We start from the raw sequence: 26,187 nt of genomic DNA, 5'->3' as shown, positions 1-26,187 counted from the left end.
GTCAGAAAAGAGCACTGAGTATATTATAAAAATTCAGTGAAATATATGGTCATAGTCATAGAGGGATACTGAATTTACCACTTTAAAACATGATCAGATAATTACTTTTGTTCAATTTTTGTCTTCACTTAATTGGGGACTGAATAGACCAAATTGACTGATAGTTTGGATTTGGGGGGCACTATGTAACACTGTGTTAGCATTAATCATGCCAAGTTCAAACAATTTCATGAAAATTGGTCCACAGAAAGGTTTTAAAAAGCAAAATTGACATTGTGAAGTGATAAATATGTTTCAAGGAAAATACTTATTCATATATGCAGATAAAGCCTGTAGCTTTTGTTTTCTCTCTTATATCAAGAGTCTAGAACTGTTCTATAATACCATCTTACATTTGTGTATAATGCTTTATACTTTTACAATACTTTTATACATATTCATCTTCTTGATGAGATCTCTGTGGCCTTCCTGTTTAAATGAAAGCCCTAGTTCCCTTCTCCTGCCCCGCCTTATTCCACACTTGAATCCCCCAATCCTGCTCTATTTTTCCGCATAAACTTATCACCTTATGTCATAGTATATCAACTACATATTTTTTTTTCTGCCTCCCTCTTTTAATACGTAAGCTCCATGGCAACATGGCTGGGTGACTTGACAGGAGCCACAAGGAAAATTAGTGGCAGTTCAGAATGAACTAAAGCACAGTGTCCTTTTCCCCAGACCCGTATTTCCCTTGGAGAATCCAATTTCTCTTTTGACAGCTATTCGCAACTATGGCTGCGCATTAGAATCACCTTTGGTACTCTAAAATATTATGCCTGGGTCCACTCCCAGAAAATCTTGTTGCAGATTGGGCATCAGTATTTTTATCTCATTCTCCTCCTCAATAAATTCAGTTTTTCAAACAAACATTTCAACAGTATAGTGGACGAGAATCAGACAGAACTGGGTTCAAATCCTAATATCTCTTTTTAAAAATAATTTTGAAATGTTTATTTATTTTTGAGAGAGCACATAAGCAGGGGAGAGGGATGGCAGAGAGGAGAGAGAGAGCAAAAATCCCAAGCAGGCTCCATGCTCAGCCCAACATAGGGCTGGATCTCACAACTGTGAGAACTGTGAGATCATGATCTGAAGTCAAGAGTCAGATGCTTAACTGACCAAGTCAGCCAGATGCCCCAAATCTTAATACCTCTTTCATCTTGGCAAGTTCCTCAACCTATAAACTTCAGTTTTCTCACCTCTCAAATAGGGATAATAACACCAAACTTGTAGGGGAATGCAAGGATCAAATGAGATAGTGTGTATGAAAGACTCTGACACATAATAGATGTTCAATTAATGTTACCTTCTGCTTCTTTCCTATTGTGTTTTTTTTATTTCTGCCCACAATATTTTTGACTATTTCAATGTAGTACTGCATCCAAGTGATATTGTAGGGTTATTAATATTTGCTAGCTACCGATGTTGTCATTGTGATTTTACTATTTATCATTTATTAGTCTCTGTTATACTATTATCTGAGACCCTGTTTTAATAAGAACCATCAACTCATGCTTTGGGTATAATTATGATCATGCAATGAGTTCTCTGAATGAATAGTACAGTATTTATTTTCATGGGTCAATAAATAATCACATGTCTGCTGTTTAGGTTTGATTATATTTTTCCATCTCCCAGTGTTTGCAGATTAGGTCTGTTTTGGGGAATTTAATGCTTAGCCAGGCAGTTAGCCAGGGTCTGCCTTGGCCTTTACTTCTTGCTTGCATAGAGCCTTAAGATAAGACAGAGGTGAGAGCTTAGTGTTTTCTCAGGTCTTTTGGGAGCATTTCTCTGACACTGGACATACCTGTGGCCTCCTACATTCCCTAGAATATGCAGGTGTTTTTTCAAAGCCCTTATTCCTAGAAACATCTCTTTATCCTCTTTCTTTCCAAGCTTTTTGGTGTATTGCCTATCCAGTTATCCTTTGCTCATAGCAGCAGTGGCTAATACATTCGCTTTAATGTTGACCAGAATGCTGCCTCAGCCCTAGGGAGGTTCTGTGGCATGAAAAACCATTCAAACTCTTGGGCCCATCTCTCAGGAAGCCACCAGACAGATAAAAACCCAAAACCAGAATTTTTAAAGAATAAGTTCTGTATGTCTTCTTCTAATACCTGTAACCTGCAACAGAAATGCAAGTTGTCACCATTAAAGTAGAGTAGAAAGTGGGAGATGTTAACAGAGCAAGTTAAAATGTCACAGATTTTGGGATGCCTGGATGGCTCAGTCGGTTAAGTGTCCACCTTTGGCTCAGGTCATGATCTCCAGGTTCGTGGGCTCGAGCCCCACATCTGGCTCTGTGCTGACAGCTAGGAACCTGGAGCCGGCTACAGATTCTGTGTCTCCCCCTCTTTCTGCCCCTCCCCTGCTCCTGCTCTATATCTCTCTCCTTCAAAAAAAAAAAATAAACATTAAAAAAAGTCACAGATTTTTCTTATGTAAATTCATCACCTTTTCTTCATTCAGCATATCCCTGGTTTTTACAATGTTTTAATTTCATTCCATAATTGTGAGAAAGTTGATATTGACAGTTTGCCAGATTACTTATTGCTTTTGTGAAGGGATAGAGTTCTGGATTACCCTACTTTGAAATTTTTGGTGACTTCATTTGATAAGAATCACTTTTAATCTATAGATCAATTTGAGGAGAATTCCTGTTTTCATAATATTGAGCCTTTAAATAGAAAGCATGAATTTTCTCTCCTTTCATTTAGATCATGTTTAATTTCAGCAATGGTTTGTAATTTTAATTGTACAGGTCTAGCAATTCTTTTGTTAAATTTATGTCTAAGCTCAAAAAAAATAAATTTATGTCTAAGTTTTTTTCTTTTTAATATTTTGAATGAAATATTTTTATTTTCATGATTCTGTTACTAGTATATATAAATACATTTGCTTTTTGTACATTGTTCTTGTATTCTGCAACTTTTCTAAATTTTTTTTTTCATGTTTATCTATTTTTGAGAGAGAGAGAGACAGAGTGTGAGCAGGGGAGGGGCAGAGAGAGAGGGAGACACAAAATCTGAAGCAGGCTCCAGGCTCTGAGCTGACAGCACAGGGCCTGACATGGGGCACAAACCCACGAACCATGAGATCATGACCTGAGCCAAAGTCGGACGCTCAACCGACTGAGCCACCCAGGCACCCCTGTGTTCTGCAACTTTTCTAAACGTGTTTATTAGTGCTAGTAATGTGTGTGTGTGTGTGTGTGTGTGTGTAGGAAAGCCTATTTTTAAGATTTTCTACATTAAAAATCTTGCCAATAGGGACTCTTTTTCTGCTTTTTTCTTTTCAGTCTGAATGTTTTTATCCCCTATCTTCTTCTTTTTTTCTTATTTCACTGACTAAAATCACTATTTATAATGTTGTATGGAAGTGGCAAAAGTAGACATCTTTGTTCTGTTCCCAATCTTAGGTATCACGCAATCAGTCTCTTATTATTAAGCATGACGTTGGTTTTAAGTGTTTAATAGATGTCTTTAAAAAAACATTGATTTATTTTGAGAGAGAGGGGTGGGGGTAGGACAGAGAGAATCTTAAGCAAGAATCTTAAGCAAGCTCCTCATGCTGTCAGCACAGGGCCCAATTCAGGGCTCTAACCCACCAAGCTGCAAGATTATGACCTAAGCCTAAATCAGGAGTCGATCGCTTAACCAACTGAGTCACTCAGGCACCCCTGTAATAAATGTTTTTTATGGTGTTCACTAAGTCCCCATCCTTTAGTAGTTAGGTGAGTTTTTATTATAAATTAGTGTTAGATTTTGTCATTTTTTTCTCCTTATTGAGAGAGTTATGTGGCTTTGCTCTTTGTTAACAAAATGTATTACATTAATTGATATTTTGAGGTTAAAACCACCTGACATTCCAAGGATGACTGGCCATTGTATATAATGCTTTTTTGTTTGTTTATTTATTTATTTATTTTTCACTTCTTCAACTGATTTCTAGTTTTTGAAAGGAATATATTTTGAGGAGAAAAATATGGGACAGAGGTTTGGAATAGAAAGTAAATACAAATGAAAGTTGTTTTGCTAATTGTTTTTATAACCACAACAAATTTGTACAGAGAATGCCCTGTACAAAACAACACAATAAAGATTCAAAGATTGAAGTGTTCTCTTAGGCAAGGCTGAAGATCTCAGTCTCTGGTATTTGGAATTCAGGCTGCAGTCCTTGCTTTTGGATGGGTCACTGGGTATGTGACACAGTCCATGCTTTTAACCAGATTTGAACAGAAGAATGGTCACTTGGCCCAGGTAGAAGTAGATGAATGGTTTCTTGTGTCACCTAACTATCCAAGTTCCTCCCCACGATGCAGTGTCAGGTGGGGTTGTACATATCAAACTTCTTCTCAATATGGGCCACAATGTCCTTCTCTATGTTATATTTCTCCAGTGGCTGAGTAGCACACTCCACGGAGTCCTGTTGTATCTCCCCCAACATACTGGTGTTTTTGATCACGGCCTTTCCGGCCTTTCCGTTGCACCAGGTTACCAAGGAGCTGGGAGTGGTCAACTGCAAAGGTCTCCTGGGAGAGGGGCTGGCAAAGCTCAGACCCTCGCGGGAGCTACCTTGACTACTGTAGGGTGGCACAACTCTGTAATGCTTTTTAAAAGTTTTATGTATTCAGCTTCATAGTATTTTGTTGAGAATTTATATCTGTATTTTACTACTTGTTTTTTACATGTTTCACATCTTTTTGTTCCTACATTTCTCTTTCGTTGACCTCTATTTTGTTGCATAGATATTTTTTGCTGTGCCACTTTAATTGCAATTTAATTTGCTGTTTGTTTGTTTTTACTGTTTTTTAAGATTACTTTCTTAATAGTTACTATAGGGTTTATGTCTCAGTTGGCTCAGGCTGTATTATATGGTATTATAACAAAATACCATAGAATGGGTGGCTTAAACAACAGAAATTTATTTTCTCATGGTTCTGGAGGCTGAAAATCTGGTATCAGGATGCCTGCATGTTTGGATTCTTGTGAAATCTCTCTTCCAAGCTTGCAAATAGCCACTTTCTCATTTTGTGTTCACAGGGTCTTTCTTCACTGTGTGAATGAGAGAGAGAGAGAGAGAGAGATCTCCCCTTTCCTCTTTTTTTTAACTCTACTAGTCCTGTTGGATTAGGATCTTACTCTCATGACCTCATTTAACCTCAATTATTTTCTAGAAGCCCTATCTACAAATACCCTTAAGTTGGGGGCTAGAGCTTCAACATATGAATTTGGGGGACACAACTTAGGCAGCTTACAATATTCTTTTTTACTTATAATATTCTTCAGGTTGATGCTCATTGAATTTCAGTAAATATATTTGCTCCATTGTAGCTCTATTCTCATCCCACTTTAGTGCAATTATTGTCCTATATATTTATATGTTATAAAGCTACTAATACAGTTTTATCATTATTGCTTTATGAAATTATTTTTTAAAATAATTAGAAGAAAAAATAAAATAATACATTTATACTCTCATGTTTATATTTACCTTTACCAGTGCTTTTTGTTTCTTTGTGTTATGTTGTTTCTTTTCATTGTGAAGGACTTTCTTTGGATTTTTTGCAAGGCAGATCTGATAGCTACAAATTCTCTCAATCTTTGTTTATATATAAATGTCTTTTTTTGCATATTCACTTTTGAAGAAAAATTTCACTGGATATAAAATATTTGGCAGGCATTTTTTTCTTCCCACGCACTGAATATGCTAACTCACTACCTCCTGGCCTCCATTATTTCTGATTAGAGGTAAGTTATTTATCTTACTTTGGTTCTGTTATAAGTGATAAGTTGTTCTTTCTCTTTATTTAAAGAGTTTCTCTGTGTCTTTGTCTCCCAACCACTTGTCTACAAGTCTCTAGACATGGGTCTCTATGTTTACCTTATTTTGATTCAATTCAGTTTCTAGGCTGTATAGATGAAAATTTCTCTTCTAAATTGGAAATGTTTTGGCCATTATTTCTTCAAATATTCCTTCTGCTCCTTTATGTTGCTCTTCTCATTCTAAGATTTTTGCTCTGCATATGATGGTACGGTTTGCCTCAACCTGAGGGTCTCTGAGGCTCCGTTCATCTCTCTCTCTCTCTGTCCTCTTTTTATTCTTCAGATAGAATAATCTTTATTGATTTATCTTTAACTCCAGTGATTCTTTCCACTCTCAGCTCAAATATGCTGTTGAGCTCTTCTAGCTAATTTCTCACTTCAGCTATTGTACTATTCAATTGTAACATTTCCTTTTTGTGTTTTTTAAAATATATTTTGTCTCTATATTAATATTCTTTATTGAGTCATTGTCAACACATGCTCCTTTAATTTTTAAAGCATGGTTTTCTTTATTTCTCTAAGAACATTTGTAATACATGCTTTGAAGTATTTTTCTACTAAGTCCAACATCTGGACACTATTAGAGGGACAGTTTCTCTTGATTGTTTTTTTTTTCTCTGCATATGGGTTACATTTTCTTATTTCTCTTCATGTCTTGTAAAGTTTTTGTTGAAAACTGATAATTTTAGAGAAATTAGCTTAGTGCCTATGGATTTGGATCCCCTGTATGGATTTTTGTTGTTGTTGTTGTTGTTATTATCTTTTGTCTGTTTGGCCTATTTGTTTGGTGTCTTGCCTAGACTAATTCTTTAGAACCTGTTTCCCCTGTATCCCATGTACTGTGTGGCCACTGATGCTCTTGTGCTATTTTTTAATTATTTCACTGTTTTTATTTTACTTTAATTATTATTTGTTTTAATGTTTATTTATTTTTGAGAGAGAGAGAGAGAGAGAGAGAGAGAGAGAGTGTGTGTGAGTGGGGGAGGGGCAGAGAGAGAGGGAGACACAGAATCTGAAGCAGGCTCCAGGCTCTTAGCTGTCAGCACAGAGCCTGACACAGGACTCAAACTCACGGACCGCGAGATCATGACCTGAGCTGAAGTCGGATGCTTAACTGACTGAGCAACCCAGGAACCCCTGGTTTTATCTTATTTTTAATACTGCTTTCATAGGAGTTACCTCTGAGTCATCATAAATTAGTGGTAAACCAGCGATTGATTAAAATTTATGCTTAAACTCCTTAAGTGAATAAGATTTCCACACTTTGCTAATCCATCTGTGTGTAGATTGGAGTACACATTCTAACTTCAATCAGAAGTCAGTCCTTATAAAGTCACTCCTTTCTGGGTGCACAAGGCTTCATGTTCAGATAGGAACAAATAACCTTCTCTGATTGTTTTTTAGCAATATCAATAGTGGCGATGACAATACCTCTGGCTATGAGTTTTTATTCTCCTTTCTCTAAATCAAGACAGCTGCCTTACACTATAAGACTTCTAAGACTTTATGGCCTATCTTGCACTGGTAGAGTTATTACAACATGGAGCTGGAGCTTGGAGATAGAAGCAGCCCCAGGTTGAACTGCCATACCCTCCCATTGTCCTTATTAAGGTTTAGTGGTTTTTCTTGAACAAACTTCTTTCGATGTTTTGTATGGCTTTGGCCAATCAAGAGTCCTGAAGTTAGTTTTTCATGAATCTGTCCAGTTTTATTATTGCTTTTTGTTGAGCTCCTTACTTTGCCATCCCAACAAAACAAAGAATATATGTCTTCCTGCTCATTTTGAAGGATAAAAAGGATGAATTATTATCAAATGGCTATTTCAATTGAGTGGAGGCGATTTAATTGAATCATTTGTCATAATAGTTAAGAGTACGTATAACAACTGATTTCTATATTCTCTACTTCTACATATGAATCTATAAAATCTTATTGCCGCTTCACACATTTCTGACCTTTAACATGTTATACCCAAAGGATATTTTTATCAACAAGAATAATTTGTAGGCTTTTATAAAAATGCACCCTGTTTTCCAGAGTTTCTAAGGTTTTGTTTGTTTGCTTGTTTTTGATTTTTGCTATGCTGTTACAGATTTGAGAAAGAATATGAAATTATGTAGTTGGCTCTAAAATATGCAAGGTTTTAAAAAAATTTTTGCCAAATTGTCCTACCTTGATCCATAAATAGCTGAAAATATGAAATAATAACACTAATATAAAACTAAAAGAGATCCTACTGTATTCACAGCCTAACAAACAACTTCTAGTAAGCCTGTCCAAGAAAAGCTTATAAGAACTAATTAGGAGGTTTTAGCCTGGAAAATGGTCCGATAAGAATGGTATGAAGGAAACTTGTAAATCAATCTGGAAGCAGGAATTAGAAGAGTAGACTTATTTAGGCCCTTCAGATATTGCTTCAGTATATTTCCACATAGAAATAACCTAGTTCTATACAGTTGTATTATTTTTAACATAAGAGCCCACTCATTATTTCCTGTTGAGCAGTGAACAAATTGTTCTAGAAATAATGGAACATTTTTGATAGGGGGAAATGGTTTGCAGAAGGAAGTTTTAAAAATAATAATTTATAATAAGAAAAACACAACCAATCTGTTTGTATGGCTTACTATCACTGGTGAAGCCAAATCAAGAAAAATAATGAAAATTTTATTTCAGAGTAATTAACTACAGCCCATCTTTAGACCCTTCAGTTTTACTTTTTATCCTGTATTATCTGTGTGGCCATAATTTTCACCAGCAGGTGCTATTTTTCTAATTGTGAGTGAATTAATCATTGAATTTTAGAATTATAAAGGGATTGCTGTGCCCATTTAGTTAGAAAAGCTAACATGTGTAAAACTCTAAGCCCTACACAAATAATAACTGTAAAGGAATCTCTTTTAGGAGAATGATAAAAAATAAGATTTCTGTTTTCGTTCCAAATAAGTGCCTTTTAAGTATAGGGCACCTAGAATAAACTGTCAAGAAATCATGACTGTAGGTAATTCAAATTTCTAAGATTTATAGTTCAAAGTTAACTAAACTAAAATGTAGGAGATTTTCTTGTCTCTCTCTTAGAATAGTGTCTGTCACATAGTAAGTGCTTTTAGAAGTATATGTTGTTTTTGTTAAATAATTCTTTTTATTTGATGTCATTTACACTAAAGATGAAAGGCATGCCCTATAGATATTAATCTCAGCAAAACTATGCAAACACTATTTTGACATTGAGCTCAATATATACAAAGAATTTTTCAAAACAAAAAAAGGCATTTTTCCAGTAAATTTGACCAAACAACATTATCAAAAGTCTACCTTGAGGTATAGATAGCACAGATGGGTTCTCTATGTTGAATATGCTAATTGGAATTTACTAAAGCTCCAGCATTGTGCTTTGTGCTTTAGATACAGCTCTGTTTGCAGATGCCTAAATAATATTTAAATGGTCAAGTTAGTCAATCTTTAATTTGTTAATTACATAAAACTTAAAGTATACACTCAACCCTTTTTTTTTTCAGTTAAAAAAAAATGTTTCCCTGGTACCTTGAAGAGTAGTAGACACCCAATAGCTGTTCAATGGATGGATGGATTAAATTTAAAGTTGTCTAGAAAAAAAATTAGTTTCATTTATGTATATATATATATATATATAAAACATCTGGTTCATTTTTATCAGTTCAATATAGTTTTTCAGCACAGATGATATCAGGGAGATAAAAAATAATACCCTGTGATTTGACAGAATATTTCACTTTCCTAAAAGTTGTATTGTCATCTTATAAACGTGGCTGATGGAACACACAACTGTTTTTATTCTGCATTATCTATCTCCCTCAAATGTGAATGTCTCCTAAACATTTCCACTTTGACAGTGGTCTAAAAAGAGAGTTTAATACATGGTCAGCTGAGTTTAAGCCAATATACTATGTAAGAATGTCATCAGATATTTGACCACAATTCCATGTGTCTATAGTGATGTGAATGTGACACCTCTTAACTTACTTGCAATCATCTATTACTCTGGAACACGCAGCTTCATAAAGTCCTGAATTAATCTTCAGGGAGAAGAATGCCTAATAAAGAACACAATAATGTGCAGCAGCTCTGGCAATAAATTTGATGAAAGGTTTCCTGAAAGCCACAGCAAAGGGTAAATGAGTCCACTTATTAGCTCTGTGTTGGTGTTATTTATGTTCTGTAACCCACAGGGAGATGAGAGATTTTATTTTGCAGCCTGGCCTCTTTTCCAAGGCTTCAGGATGTTGGCATTTTGGGACCAGTGTTTGTATACTGAGTGGGAAAATTTTTTCATCTTGAGAAGTGTGTTTCTTTCTACATGAAGGAATCTTGAAGAATGTTTGTATGTGTGTTGTTGTTGTTGTTGTTGTTTTGGTTTAGTTCATTGTTTTTAAATCTTAAGATCTGGGAGTTTGGGAATTGTGGTGTACTTTGGTGGCTTGGGGGTTTTACTAAGAGTTATAAGGGAAAATGATCTTAACACACATGGGACATGCAACAATTCTCTGTGAAGCATATTTGAGAAGCAGAGAATCAAAGTGAATCAAGTACAAGTTTTGTTAGATATCTTTCCAAAAATATGCTGTTCTGTGTTTATACTAGTTTGATGTCTGATAACTGTAGAAAATATGCCATCTCAATTTAACTGGTGTCTGTTGGAAGATATATGTGTGTTTTCAAAATTTTATATTTATGTTTTAGAGTTAACTTTTAAATGTTTATAAAGTTTATTTATTTATTTTGAGAGAGAAAGAGAGTGAGCAGAGGGGAGGGGCAAAAAGAGAGAGAGAGAGAGAGAGAGAGAGAGAGAGAGAATCTCAAGCAGGCTCCATGCTGTCAGCACAGAGGAACTGTAAGATCATGACCTAAGCCAAAACCAAGAGTTGGACGCTTAACCCACTGAGTCACCCAGATGCCCCTAGAGCTAACTTTCAACTGGATTATTTTCAAAGTTGAATTGAAGGAATGGCTATGGTTTATTACACTTTATGTTCATAATTAAGTTCATCTGATAACTCAATTAAAGAAAGAGAACAATGACCAGGGAAAATGTTGGCCTTACATCCTATCCCTTTAGCAATTTTGCATTGGTCATTTCTCTTCACTTAATAACTCATAAATATCTGAAGTCACTAATACCATTCCTTGAATACTATATTCTTCTTTTCATTAATGTCAGCACTGCCTTGGGCCCATCTTTGTGGGTTTCTTTTATTATTATTCCTTTTGTTGTTAGCACTTTTGAGAAAATTAAGAAGATAGTGCTCATTGGGGCTTTACCTGAGTATTTGAACTTGTGTATTATGATATTGGTTTTCTCTTTTGATATTACATTTTAATTATGCAGCATTCTGAGCTCCAGAGTGTGGGCAGAGGAGGGAGAAAGAGAGATAGATGAAAATAGTGTTATTGTTATTAATGTTTATGGGTCAGCCTTTTATTTTGCATTAATTCCCTATATTTCCTATATGCCCAATGTCTGTGTTAACTTAATATGATGGTGCAAGCAGAGAAATTAGTCATATAACTCAGATAAGAAGAATTTGATGCTATTTAATGAAAAATATAATTGAAGTGATAGATTATAGAACATTTGGGAAAAAATACTCCTTTTTCTAGAATAAAGAGAGAGTTGTACAGATTAAAAAATTAAGGGCGCCTGGGTGGCGCAGTCGGTTAAGCGTCCGACTTCAGCCAGGTCACGATCTCACGGTCCGTGAGTTCGAGCCCCGCGTCAGGCTCTGGGCTGATGGCTCAGAGCCTGGAGCCTGTTTCCGATTCTGTGTCTCCCTCTCTCTCTGCCTCTCCCCCGTTCATGCTCTGTCTCTCTCTGTCCCAAAAAAAAAAAAAAAAAGTTGGAAAAAAAATTAAAGAAAGAAAAGTGTACAACTTAAAGAAAGAGAGCTACAGGTTCTGGTTAAATTCAGGGTTTTATTATTATAAAAAATTTAGAATTTAAGTGTATGTCTTTCTCCATGGGAGTAAATAGAACTCTCTTCAATGTTCAATTTATTGACATTTACTCAATCACCAAATGTATATTTAATGCCAGTTTGTGTAAGATGCTGTTCTACATAATATAGAGAAGAATGATTCATGGTCTCCTGCTCTCAAGAGATTTACAGTCTGTAAACATAGTAAAAAACAGTTTTATATGAAACAAAATTAAATATAGTTTTAAGCAGGATTAGTTGCATAAGCAATTTTCTATAAAAATGCAAACAAATGAAAGATTCATTATGAAAGAAGTGACTAAGAAAGATTCAAGAGCAAGTTATATATAAAACTGAAAAAAATAGCTTGTTAATTCAACAAATGAAAAGTTGGAACAAGCTCATTTCATTCTGGATTGAAGAAAATAAGCAGAGGCAGAGAGGTGTGGAAATATGTATCATTTTTAAGTGTATTCAAGAGGATTATTTGGCGTAGACTTGATGGGACTAGCAACCAACTGGCACTTTGGCAGTGAAAAGAAAGTGAGAGATTAAACTTTGTTCTGAGGATAGAAATAGTGTCAAGAGAAGGATTTTCAGAGTAAAGAATTGACTATTGGCAGACTGGTAAGAAGGAAGCAGTTATTGACTGTTGTATCCCTTTGTGTTTTATTGCACTGACATTTAAGGGTTCAGTTTTGAAAGGAAACAATATCTTTTTAATAATATTGCTGTTCTTAAGAAAAATTATCTGAAGAATAAATTAGTTGGGGGGATTGGGAAACGACTGAGTCTTTGAAACAGGCATGGCCCCCCATTTGGCTTAGAAAAGAAATTGTTAAGATGGCGGCGTAGGAGGACGCTGGGCTCACCACGCGTCCTGCTGATCACTTAGATTTCACCTACACCTGCCTAAATAACCCAGAAAGCCGCCAGAGGATTAGCAGAATGGAGTCACCGGACCCAAGTACAGACGAGAGGCCCACGGAAGAGGGTAGGAAGGGCGGCGAGGCGGTGCGCGCTCCACGGACTGGCGGGAGGGAGCCGGGGCGGAGGGGCGGCTCGCCAGCCAAGCAGAGCCCCCGAGTCTGGCTTGCAAAAGCGGAGGGGCCTGACGGACTGTGTTCCGACAGCAAGCGCGACTTAGCGTCTGGGAGGTCATAAGTTAACAGCTCTGCTCAGAAAGCGGGAAGGCTGGAGGACAAAGGGAGGGTGAGCTGCGGAGCCCCCGGACGACAGAGCTCAGTTTGGCGGGGAACAAAGGCGCTCGCCAGCGCCATCTCCCCCGTCCATCCCCCAGCCAAAATCCCAAAGGGAACCGGCTCCGGCCAGGGAAATTGCTCGTTCCGCGCAAACACCCAACTCTGTGCTTCTGCGGAGCCAAACCTCCGGCAGCGGATCTGACTCCCTCCGGCTGCCACAGGGCCCCTCCTGAAGTGGATCACCTAAGGAGAAGCGAGCTAAGCCTGCCCCCCCCGCCGCCATGCACCTTGCCTTCCCACCCCAGCTAATACGCCAGATCCCCAGCATCACAAGCCTGGCAGTGTGCAAGTAGCCCAGACGGGCCACGCCACCTCACAGTGAATCCCGCCCCTAGGAGAGGGGAAGAGAAGGCACACACCAGTCTGACTGTGGCCCCAGCGGTGGGCTGGGGGCAGACATCAGGACTGACTGTGGCCCCGCCCACCAACTCCAGTTATACACCACAGCACAGGGGAAGTGCCCTGCAGGTCCTCACCACACCAGGGACTATCCAAAATGACCAAGCGGAAGAATTCCCCTCAGAAGAAGCTCCAGGAAATAACAACAGCTAATGAGCTGATCAAAAAGGATTTAAATAATATAACAGAAAGTGAATTTAGAATAATAGTCATAAAACTAATCGCTGGGCTTGAAAACAGGATAGAGGACAGCAGAGAATCTCTTGCTACAGAGATCAAGGGACTAAGGAACAGTCACTAGGAGCTGAAAAACGCTTTAAATGAAATGCAAAACAAAATGCAAACCACCACGGCTCGGATGGAAGAGGCAGAGGAGAGAATAGGTGAACTAGAAGATAAAGTTATGGAAAAAGAGGAAGCTGAGAAAAAGAGAGATAAAAAAATCCAGGAGTATGAGGGGAAAATTAGAGAACTAAGTGATACACTAAAAAGAAATAATATATGCATAACTGGTATCCCAGAGGAGGAAGAGAGAGGGAAAGGTGCTGAAGGGGTACTTGAAGAAATTATACTGAGAACTTCCCTGAACTGGGGAAGGAAAAAGGCATTGAAATCCAAGAGGCACAGAGAACTCCCTTCAGACGTAACTTGAATCGATCTTCTGCACGACATATCATAGTGAAACTGGCAAAATACAAGGATAAAGAGAAAATTCTGAAAGCAGCAAGGGGTAAACGTGCCCTCACATATAAAGGGAGACCTATAAGACTCGTGACTGATCTCTCTTTTGAAACTTGGCAGGCCAGAAAGAATTGGCACGAGATTTGCAGTGTGCTAAACAGAAAAAATATGCAGCCGAGAATCCTTTATCCAGCAAGTCTGTCATTTAGAATAGAAGGAGAGATAAAGGTCTTCCCAAACAAACAAAAACTGAAGGAATTTGTCACCACTAAACCAGCCCTACAAGAGATCCTAAGGGGGACCCTGTGAGACAAAGTACCAGAGACATCACTACAAGCATAAAACATACAGACATCACAATGACTCTAAACCCGTATCTTTCTATAATAACACTGAATGTAAATGGATTAAATGCGCCAACCAAAAGACATAGGGTATCAGAATGGATAAAAAAACAAGACCCATCTATTTGCTGTCTACAAGAGACTCATTTTAGACCTGAGGACACCTTTAGATTCAGAGTGAGGGGATGGAGAACTATTTATCATGCTACTGGAAGACAAAAGAAAGCTGGAGTAGCCATACTTATATCAGACAAACTAGACTTTAAATTAAAGGCTGTAACAAGAGATGAAGAAGGACATTATATAATAGTTACAGGGTCTATCCATCAGGAAGAGCTAACAATTATAAATGTCTATGCGCCGAATACCGGAGCCCCCAAATATATAAAACAATTACTCATAAACATAAGCAACCTTATTGATAAGAATGTGGTAATTGCTGGGGACTTTAACACCCCACTTACAGAAATGGATAGATCATGTAGACACACGGTCAATAAAGAAACAAGGGCCCTGAATGAGACATTGGATCAGATGGACTTGACAGATATATTTAGAACTCTGCATCCCAAAGCAACAGAATATACTTTCTTCTCAAGTGCACATGGAACATTCTCCAAGATAGATCATATACTGGGTCACAAAACAGCCCTTCATAAGTTTACAAGAATTGAAATTATACCATGCATACTTTCAGACCACAATACTATGAAGCTTGAAATCAACCACAGGAAAAAGTCTGGAAACCCTCCAAAAGCATGGAGGTTAAAGAACACCCTACTAACGAATGAGTGGGTCAACCAGGCAATTAGAGAAGAAATCAAAAAATGTATGGAAACAAACGAAAATGAAAATACAACAATCCAAACGCTTTGGGACGCAGCAAAGGCAGTCCTGAGAGGAAACTACATTGCAATCCAGGCCTATCTCAGGAAACAAGAAAAATCCCAAATACAAAATCTAACAGCACACCTAAAGGAACTAGAAGCAGAACAGCAAAGGCAGCCTAAACCCAGCAGAAGAAGAGAAATAATAAAGATCAGAGCAGAAATAAACAATATAGAATCTAAAAAAACTGTAGAGCAGATCAACGAAACCAAGAGTTGGTTTTTTGAAAAAATAAACAAAATTGACAAACCTCTAGCCAGGCTTCTCAAAAAGAAAAGGGAGATGACCCAAACAGATAAAATCATGAATGAAAATGGAATTATTACAACCAATCCCTCAGAGATACAAACAATTATCAGGGAATACTATGAAAAATTATATGCCAACAAATTGGACAACCTGGAAGAAATGGACAAATTCCTGAACACCCACACTCTTCCAAAACTCAATCAGGAGGAAATAGAAAGCTTGAACAGACCCATAACCAGCGAAGAAATTGAATCGGTTATCAAAAATCTCCCAAGAAATAAGAGTCCAGGACCAGATGGCTTCCCAGGGGAGTTCTACCAGACGTTTAAAGCAGAGATAATACCTATCCTTCTCAAGCTATTCCAAGAAATAGAAAGGGAAGGAAAACTTCCAGACTCATTCCATGAAGCCAGTATTACTTTGATTCCTAAACCAGACAGAGACCCAGTAAAAAAAGAGAACTACAGGCCAATATCCCTGATGAATATGGATGCAAAAATTCTCAATAAGATACTAGCAAATCGAATTCAACAGCATATAAAAAGAATTATTCACCATGATCAAGTGGGATTCATTCCTGGGATGCAGGGCTGGTTCAACATTCGCAAATCAATCAACGTGATACATTACATTAACAAAAAAAAAGAGAAGAACGATATGATCCTGTCAATCGATGCAGAAAAGGCCTTTGACAAAACCCAGCACCCTTTCTTAATAAAAACCCTTGAGAAAGTCGGGATAGAAGGAACATACTTAAAGATCATAAAAGCCATTTATGAAAAGCCCACAGCTAACATCATCCTCAACGGGGAAAAACTGAGAGCTTTTTCCCTGAGATCAGGAACACGACAGGGATGCCCACTCTCACTGCTGTTGTTTAACATAGTGCTGGAAGTGCTAGCATCAGCAATCAGACAACAAAAGGAAATCAAAGGCATCAAAATTGGCAAAGATGAAGTCAAGCTTTCGCTTTTTGCAGATGACATGATATTATACATGGAAAATCCGATAGACTCCACCAAAAGTCTGCTAGAACTGATACATGAATTCAGCAAAGTTGCAGGATACAAAATCAATGTACAGAAATCAGTTGCATTCTTATACACTAACAATGAAGCAACAGAAAGACAAATAAAGAAACTGATCCCATTCACAATTGCACCAAGAAGCATAAAATACCTAGGAATAAATCTAACCAAAGATGTAAAGGATCTGTATGCTGAAAACTATAGAAAGCTTATGAAGGTAATTGAAGAAGATTTAAAGAAATGGAAAGACATTCCCTGCTCATGGATTGGAAAAATAAATATTGTCAAAATGTCAATACTACCCAAAGCTATCTACACATTCAATGCAATCCCAATCAAAATTGCACCAGCATTCTTCTCGAAACTAGAACAAGCAATCCTAAAATTCATATGGAACCACAAAAGGCCCCGAATAGCCAAAGGAATTTTGAAGAAGAAGACCAAAGCAGGAGGCATCCCAATCCCAGACTTTAGCCTCTACTACAAAGCTGTCATCATCAAGACAGCATGGGATTGGCACAAAAACAGACACACAGACCAATGGAATAGAATAGAAACCCCAGAACTAGACCCACAAACGTATGGCCAACTCATCTTTGACAAAGCAGGAAAGAATATCCAATGGGAAAAAGACAGCCTCTTTAACAAATGGTGCTGGGAGAACTGGACAGCAACATGCAGAAGGTTGAAACTAGACCACTTTCTCACACCATTTACAAAAATAAACTCAAAATGGATAAAGGACCTAAATGTGAGACAGGAAACCATCAGAACCTTAGAGGAGAAAGCAGGAAAAGACCTCTCTGACCTCAGCCGTAGCCATCTCTTACTCGACACATCCCCAAAGGCAAGGGAATTAAAAGCAAAAGTGAATTACTGGGACCTTATGAAGATAAAAAGCTTCTGCACAGCAAAGGAAACAACCAACAAAACTAAAAGGCAACCAACGGAATGGGAAAAGATATTTGCAAATGACCTATCGGACAAAGGGCTAGTATCTAAAATCTATAAAGAGCTCACCAAACTCCACACCCGAAAAACAAATAACCCAGTGAAGAAATGGGCAGAAAACATGAATAGACACTTCTCTAAAGAAGACATCCAGATGGCCAATAGGCACATGAAAAGATGTTCAGCGTCGCTCCTTATCAGGGAAATACAAATCAAAACCACACTCAGGTATCACCTCACGCCAGTCAGAGTGGCCAAAATGAACAAATCAGGAGACTATAGATGCTGGAGAGGATGTGGAGAAATGGGAACCCTCTTGCACTGTTGGTGGGAATGCAAATTGGTGCAGCCGCTCTGGAAAGCAGTGTGGAGGTTCCTCAGAAAATTAAAAATAGACCTACCCTATGACCCAGCAATAGCACTGCTAGGAATTTATCCAAGGGATACAGGAGTACTGATGCATAGGGGCACTTGTACCCCAATGTTCATAGCAGCACTCTCAACAATAGCCAAATTATGGAAAGAGCCTAAATGTCCATCAACTGATGAATGGATAAAGAAATTGTGGTATATATACACAATGGAATACTACGTGGCAATGAGAAAAAATGAAATATGGCCTTTTGTAGCAACGTGGATGGAACTGGAGAGTGTAATGCTAAGTGAAATAAGCCATCCAGAGAAAGACAGATACCATATGGTTTCACTCTTATGTGGATCCTGAGAAACTTAACAGGAACCCATGGGGGAGGGGAAGGGAAAAAAAAAAAAGAGGTTAGAGTGGGAGAGAGCCAAAGCATAAGAGACTGTTAAAAACTGAGAACAAACTGAGGGTTGATGGGGGGGTGGGAGGGAGGGGAGGGTGGGTGATGGGTATTGAGGAGGTCACCTTTTGGGATGAGCACTGGGTGTTGTATGGAAACCAATTTGTCAATAAATTTCATATATATATAAAAAATTAAAAAAAAAAAAAAGAAAAGAAATTGTTTCTGGGCACCTGGGTGGCTCCCTTAGTTAAGGGCCCACTTCAGCTCAGGTCATGTTCTCATGGTTGGTGAGTTCAAGCCCTGCATGGGGCTCTGTGCTGACAGTGCAGAGCCTGAGGCTGCTTCGGATTCTGTGTCTCCCTCTCTCTCTGCTCCTTTCCCACTCGTGCTCTGTCTCTCTCTGTCTCTCAAAAATAAATAAACATTACAAAAAAATTAAAAAAAATTGTTTCATCAACATTTCTGTAGCAAGTTCTTCAGGAATAATAGGTAAGGGTCACATGGGGTGGGAGGAAAGAATATTAAGAAGGCAAATACATTCAGAGATCTCTCAGTTCAGCAAGGTTACATGTTTTATTAGTGCTGCTCATGACCCTGTCTTTAATATACTAATAGCACTGTAAATCTTCTAGAGAAGAATGTACAGTGCAGGAACTCCTAAAAGTAGAATTTGACAAGTAGACATTTTTTTTTCTGTATAGCATCTCACAGAACATGTTCCACGAGAGAATATTTTGAGAAACATGGCCTTATATAAATGATTTTTTTAAAAGCCCCACCTAAAAGATTCACTGACTATATGATAGTCTCCAATTTTGAAAGTTTCATTCAAAAAACATGATGTGCACATTACGTTAATTCCCACCCTTAAGTTAACATATTATCTTTTGTATTGCTCATTTTATGGCTAGCAGGTGTAACAGTTTTACTACTTCCACACTACTTAAAGCTCCCGAAGAAGAGTTGGAGGTAAAATGATTAAAGTTCTCAGTTCTGCAAAATTTGATGACTCCTGGTGGTGTTACAGGAGGGTGGGAGAGACGCTGGTCGTTGTCTCACGGACTCAAAGAATGAATCTCGCAGATAACAGAAAGTGAGCAAAGGGTAGAATTTATTGAGGGAAAATATAAAGCTCTCAAGAGTGAGAGGGGTGCCCAGGGGCCACTGGGGATATCTGCCCGTGGCTTTCTATTGGGACCTTATCAGAAAGTTTGTGAGACCTCATGCATGGCACCTAGCCCGGACAGGTCCGGAACACGTTTATCTTCTCTTCCTCCCTAAACTCCCCTGCTGCAGCTTCTTCAGCCTCCCACTTGTAGCTGCAGTCTGCTTCCCTGAAGGTCCCTTATCTCTCCCTGCCTAATGTAACCCTTTCCCTATTCAGTGGGATTCACTTCCAAAGAAACTGGATATCTAGTATTTTAACTGTCCAGCAATTTAGAAACATCCAGGCCAAAAGCCCATGAAAATGAAAAAACTGTGGGAGGAAGCGGATGGAGAATTGTTTACTTAAAGTCCATATTTCTTTTTTTTTTTAAATGTTTATTTATTTTTGAGAGAGAGAGACAGAGACAGAGCGTGAGTGGGGGAGGAGCAGAGAGAGGGAGACAGAATCCAAAGCAGGCTCCAGGCTCTGAGCTGTCAGCACAGAGCCTGATGCAGGGCTCAAACCCACAAGCTGTGAGATCATGACCTGAGCTGAAGTCAGAAGCTTAACCGACTGAGCTTCCCAGGCTCCCCTTAAAGTCCATATTTCTAAATCTGTTGTGTGTGGCAAAGGGAACTGTGCTTATACATCTATATCTGTGTTGTTCTTGAGTCCTGGTTAGTGTTTTATTTTCTTTAGATCTCTGTAGTTTTAGGCTGTTATGGTTTTGGTTAGGTTTAGCATAGAGAAGTGTGTAATTAAAAAGATAGACTGTTTAGTTAAATTACAGTTTTAGATTTACAGTAAGAAGTATGGAATTTCTTTGAGAAGAAAATGGGATAACAGAAGATAATGTATATCTACTGTCAACACTTCTAGCAAACAGTTGGATAGGGAGTCCACACTGGAAACTGAGGTCACAACATATTTAAAATGACTGCTTTTTGGCATGTTGAAGAGTTTGATATTAGCCAACCTGCTTGATGGGACTCATACACTAAGGCTTTACTTTTATCTTGGAACCAAAAAATATAGCCATAACTACTTGCTGTGGTGCTAATATATAGAATAATAAGGCATCACACACACCATTCTTACTGGAAATAAGATAATTGATTAAAATGTTGCTTTTTAAAGAAACACCTTATAATTATCATCACTAACTGTTCAGAGATATTAATTTACACTAATGAGGATGCCCCTGTTAATGGTTTAGTACTGTGATATCTTCTTCAACACTGCAATATAGGGGGTTGTTTAGAGGGTGATACTTCTACAGAGTAAATATTCATACCTAAATATATAGGAAGAAAGGGAGGGGAGGAGGGAAGGACGGAAGGAGGGAAGGAGGGAAGGGGAAGGAAGAAGGAAGAGGGAGAGAGGAATAGAGACAGAATGTGTTTAGATTAACTTTGCAGAGTTCATGCAATGACTCTTCAATGATGGTTCTAAATGATTACACCAGATTTAATATCCCTAATTGTATAAGAAAATATAAGTAATAATAAAAAAATCAAGCAACACAGTTTCTATTATAAAAGAAGAACATAACATGAAGACAGAGAGCCCTTGACAACATGTTAGCATAACAAGAAAGTAGGGTTCAAACTATTTGCAGAATAATTCACTACATAAACTATGGTACCAATCAAGATTAATGTGGAAGATATATCTATATATATATATACATACATATATCTATATCTATATATATACATACATTATGTCTATATCTATATCTACCTATATCTATCTATCTATCTATCTACCTATATAGACATAATGTATGTATAGATATAGATATATCTATATAGGTAGATAGATAGATAGATAGACAGGAGTGCTCCTGCTCAAAGCAGCTTGAATTTAGAGATAGAGGAGCTTAAATAGAAACCTTTGCGGTAGAAAGTAGTTCATAACTCTTGGAATCATTGTCTAACAAATCCATTAAAATACCAAATTACAGACTTTAAAGGCATTCTTTGGGAGGTATTATAAGCCAGAATTAGCATCATTCCAACTAAGGTTGTCTATTCACTTGTAAATAAAAGATGTGCCAGTTTCTCCAAAGAAGGAAAACATTTCTAGAGTTTGAATAACCCAAGTGGTCTCTCGCAGGAAAGCTTACTGATTGTGCAATATTTGGTGGAGAATGTCAGTGCCCTGTTAACAATATGAGAAATGATGCTACAAATGAGACCAAATATCCCTCATAGTGAGAGGGCTATTTGACATTATCTGTCAGTTCAAAATTTATTTTCCCCTTGTGATTTTCCATAGCTCAATGGAAATAAGTTTTTGTTGTTGTTGTTGTTGTTGTTTGGAATTCTATGCATTGTGCCTTTATCATTTAACTAACAAAGTATAAATTTATGGAAATACTTAAGAAATTTCTCACCCTTTTCCCATGTTCTCCCTCTATTTTTTCCTTATCCATCTCCTTCTTTCTTTTCCTCTTCCCTCCTCCTTATCTTCATTTTATTGAGTAACATTTATAGCTACTATTTTTTGAACACAGCCATTGTTCTAAGTGCATATATATATATATTCTAAGTGCATATATATATATGTTCTAAGTGCATATATATATAAGTGCATATATATATATATATTCTTTATTCATTTCACAAATATATGGTGAGCACTTCTGAGGAAGAAAAACTATTCTAGGAAAAATTATCCTTGCTCATATAGAGCTTACACTGTACTTGAGGTAACAGATAAGCATGTAAATAGACAAGATAATTGTAGATTATATTAGGTATTCTAAAGAATGTAAACAAGATGACAAGATAGTATAACCGGGTAAGGGAAGTTAATAAAGACCTCTCTAAGGAGGTGACATTTGGACTGAGATAAAAAGAAATCAGGATCTGGGGTTAAAACATTCCAGGCATAGGTTACAAAGGAGTTTAGGATGTTAGAGAGGGAGGCCTGTTTTGTTAGAGCTTATTGAGGAGAAATTACATGAGATGATGTTGGAGAAGTGGTCTGGAACTAGATCATTTAAAAACCCTCTAGGCTGAGTAAGAAATGCAGATTTTATATTGGGAGCAATGGGACTCCATTGAAGTATTCAGTGCAGGAGAGAGATAGTATCTGATTTGCATTTTCAGAATTTTCTTCTATTTATTGTGGGGAGAATGGGTAGTGAGAAGTGAACTGATTGGGGACTTATTTTGGTGGTAAAGCCACAGGTTTTGGTGATGCATTGGAGGTGGAGAATTAAAGAAAGCAACAAATTGATGATGAATTCTAGGTTTTCAGTTTGAGGAACAGAAATTTTACAGTGGTACATCTACTAAACTGAGGGTAACTAAGTGAGCAACAAGTTGTTGTTCTTGATTTTGGATGAAAATCATGAGGTCTTTTTTGACACACTAACTTTGGATGCCTATCAAATATCTAAGTGGTTTGATGTCAAAAAGTTGCAAAATACAAATCTGGATCAGAACAGAGGTCTGGGTTTTAGGTAGAAATTTGGAAATCATCAAAAAACTAATAGTATTTAAAACCACAATACTAGAATTGAGTCTCCTAGACAGTGATTATAGAGGAAAAATGAAGAGTGGAGAGGAGAGAAAAGAGCAGAATGGAAAAGAAGGATCCTAAGATTAAGTCATCAAACACACCAAGATTTAAGACTGCACAGAGAATGTTGGACTGGCAAAGGAGACTGAGAAAAAGCAGTAGACAGTCAAGAGAATGTGGTGTCCCAGAAATGAAGAGAGGAGAGTGATTCAGGAGGGCATGTCTAGTTGGGTTAAATGCTGTTGAGAGGGCAATATATTAATTATATGTTCTATAAGTAAAATTATTTGCAATAATATGTAAATAATATTTTAATATGCCATTGTTAATCTTGATCATTGCTACTTTGAAGTTCTGGGTGCAGAAGATAGAAATAGATAGACTAATGAATTGGAGATCATGATATGAACTCATTTAATCCTTGTAAAAACTTGAGGACTATTACCACTTAACAGATAAGAAAATTGAGACTCAGAGAGATTAAGTAATTCATTAAGTGTCACAAGATATTGATGGAGGCAGGATTCAAACCAAGGTCTCCCTGACATCAGAGATTGCTGCCCTTAATCACTACATATCAGGAATTCAGGTTTAGAGAATGAAAAGGCTCAGAATTTGGAAAACATAGTCTATTGCATCAGTGCTGCTAATGTTCACTTAGTAGAATTGGTAGGTTACCTGCTCCAAAACAAAAATGGGTCTTCAAACTATCTTTAGGAATGGGTAGGCTTCAAGGGGCTTCTGGCATTTTTCAGTGTATCAACTTTTATTTCACAAAAGGCAATTTCTGCTGAGCTGTAGCACTTCTTGGATTGTGAGAGTAGGGCTGTCTGATATTCTATGGCAATGAATTTCTAGTTTTAAGGATTTTTTTGATACTAGCAAACAGTTATTGACTTAAGAGCCTGTTCTAGTACATTACAGAGAACATAAACCTCTGTTTTTTACAATTGATATTTCACCTTATGATTTTGGAGATGTGCTTATCCACAAAATGCCAGATGGCATTGAGGTACTGATTGTTAACTACTCAAGAGTAATTTCATGCACAAAATAAAAATAAACAGAAATTGACAAAAAAGTCTTTTCTATCATTATAAATCTCAAGACATTTCATAATGTCCTTAATTGGCGTGTTCACAATGTATATTAATTGCAAGTCTCTTTTGAGATTCTTCACAGGGTAAATATGAAAAGTAAATTATGCCATAATAGAGGTAGTATCTGTGTATTTTAGGCAAAAATAGGGGCACCTGGGTGGCTCAGTCTGTGAAGCATCCAACTCTTGGTTTCGGCTCAGGACATGATCTCGCGGTTCATGAGATCGAGCCCCGCTGTCAGCACAGAGCCTGCTTGGGATTCTTTCTCTCTCTCTTTCTGCTCCTCCCCCACTCATGCTCTCTCTCTCTCTCAAAACAGATATATAAACTTTGAATAAATAAATATGCTATAAACCATTGTCTGCCACTTCATACCTCAGATGGTAATATGACACCTATATGGAAGCTTTGATATTAAAAGATTTCTATGACTCACACCTTTAGCTTGATCAAATTGCCCAGGTAATGGAATTTCAGACTGAACATGCTTTAATTTCAGTGAGTGGATGCTCCTTAGAGGAACTTCTTGAGATAATCATTTATGCACCACACAGAAAATTGACATTGAAGGTATATATTGCAGATTGCCCCATGGTTATTGCAAAATAAAAAGTTGATACAAGTGTGTTTTGGCTACACAATCTATGTATATTTGGAAATTGCCTACATGAAACATTGGCAAGAAGATATTGTGGCCTGAACTGGATTTCAATATTGAAAAACAACTGTACTGAAATGTAGTACATGCCAGACTACTTGGTCTAACTTGTTAAGGTGAGTAGAAGATGATGGTCACTAATACTGATTAAATGTCTTTTGTATGCCAGCCACTATGCAAGGAGAAGCCTTTCCTGTTTACCTAACCTAATCACCACCACAACCATACAAACTCGGTATTATTATCCTCATTTTACATAGAGGGATTATATAACATGTATAAACTCCCACAGTGGACCACTGTCAGAAATGGAATGCAAGAGCTATGAACATTAAAATGTAGATTGTATATATATTATTTGCTTAGAATCCAGATTAGTTTTGCTGGATTACAAAATAAATGACTAAAAGTATGTCCAAATCTAAAATTGAAAGATACACAAAATAAAGGATATATATTTATGTATATTTCAATAGTGTTTTATATATATATATTTAGTTTATTTATTTATTTTGAGAGAGAGAGTGTGTAAGAAGGGGAGGGGAAGACAGGAAGAGAGAGAATCCCAAGCAGGCCCTGCGCTGACAACATGGGGCTCTATCTTACAAACTGTGAGATCATGACCTGAACTGAAATCAAGAGTTGGATGCTTAACTGACTGAATCACCCAGATGCCTCAATAGTGTTATATCTTTTTAATATAACATTTTTCTGGTAATAAAATCATATAGTTTTATTGTAGAAGATTCTGAAATTTTTGAAGAAAATAATAGCTAACAGTATAACAGTGTTGGAGCAGTTACTATAGATAAGATATTCTGCTATTTTTTCCAATGGATTATTTTATTTAATGCTCACAACAGCCAAAGGCAGAAGATGTTATTGATATTTACTTTTCTACAAATGAAGAAACATGGTGCAGAAAACTTCAGAAATTTTCCTAAGGTATCACACTTTAGTCAAGATTCAAACTCAAGCAGTCTATCTTGAGAGCCTACACTCTTTACCATTACACTGCCACTCATAATCCCAATGGCCAAAGAAAACTACTGTCAGTAATTTGACCCATTCCCTTATATGTGTTAATTCTTTAAAGGTGGTTGCTAAAATTGGCTTCCAATCCCCCATTCCAAAAACTGGATTAAATCTCTCATGAAACTCACTTTTTTCTAAGTTTAAATGTGTATCCCAGTATACATAAATATATCATATCACCAGAAACTCATCGATAAGGTTTAGGAAAAAACAGGTAATCCTTTTTTTTCCACTTAATATATATCTTACATTTCTATGTTATGATCAGAGTTCTGACATTTGTAAAAGGCAAAAGTTCGGGGCCCTGAATTTCCCAAGTTTCCAATTCT

General features: G+C 37.2%; 1 pseudogene; it reads right to left on the bottom strand.

The window, feature by feature from the left end:
* Window positions 1–4,262: 4,262 nt before the first annotated feature.
* The window catches only part of LOC124513817 (dynein light chain 1, cytoplasmic-like), a 135,950-nt pseudogene continuing 114,025 nt past the window's right edge, over window positions 4,263–26,187 (bottom strand).

Source organism: Lynx rufus, unplaced genomic scaffold, assembly GCF_022079265.1.
Source record: "Lynx rufus isolate CCGP_SWC_20201006 ecotype Redwood Valley unplaced genomic scaffold, mLynRuf1.p SCAF_19, whole genome shotgun sequence".
Classification (NCBI taxonomy): domain Eukaryota; kingdom Metazoa; phylum Chordata; class Mammalia; order Carnivora; family Felidae; genus Lynx; species Lynx rufus.
This window is presented reverse-complemented; position numbering and strand designations above follow the sequence as displayed.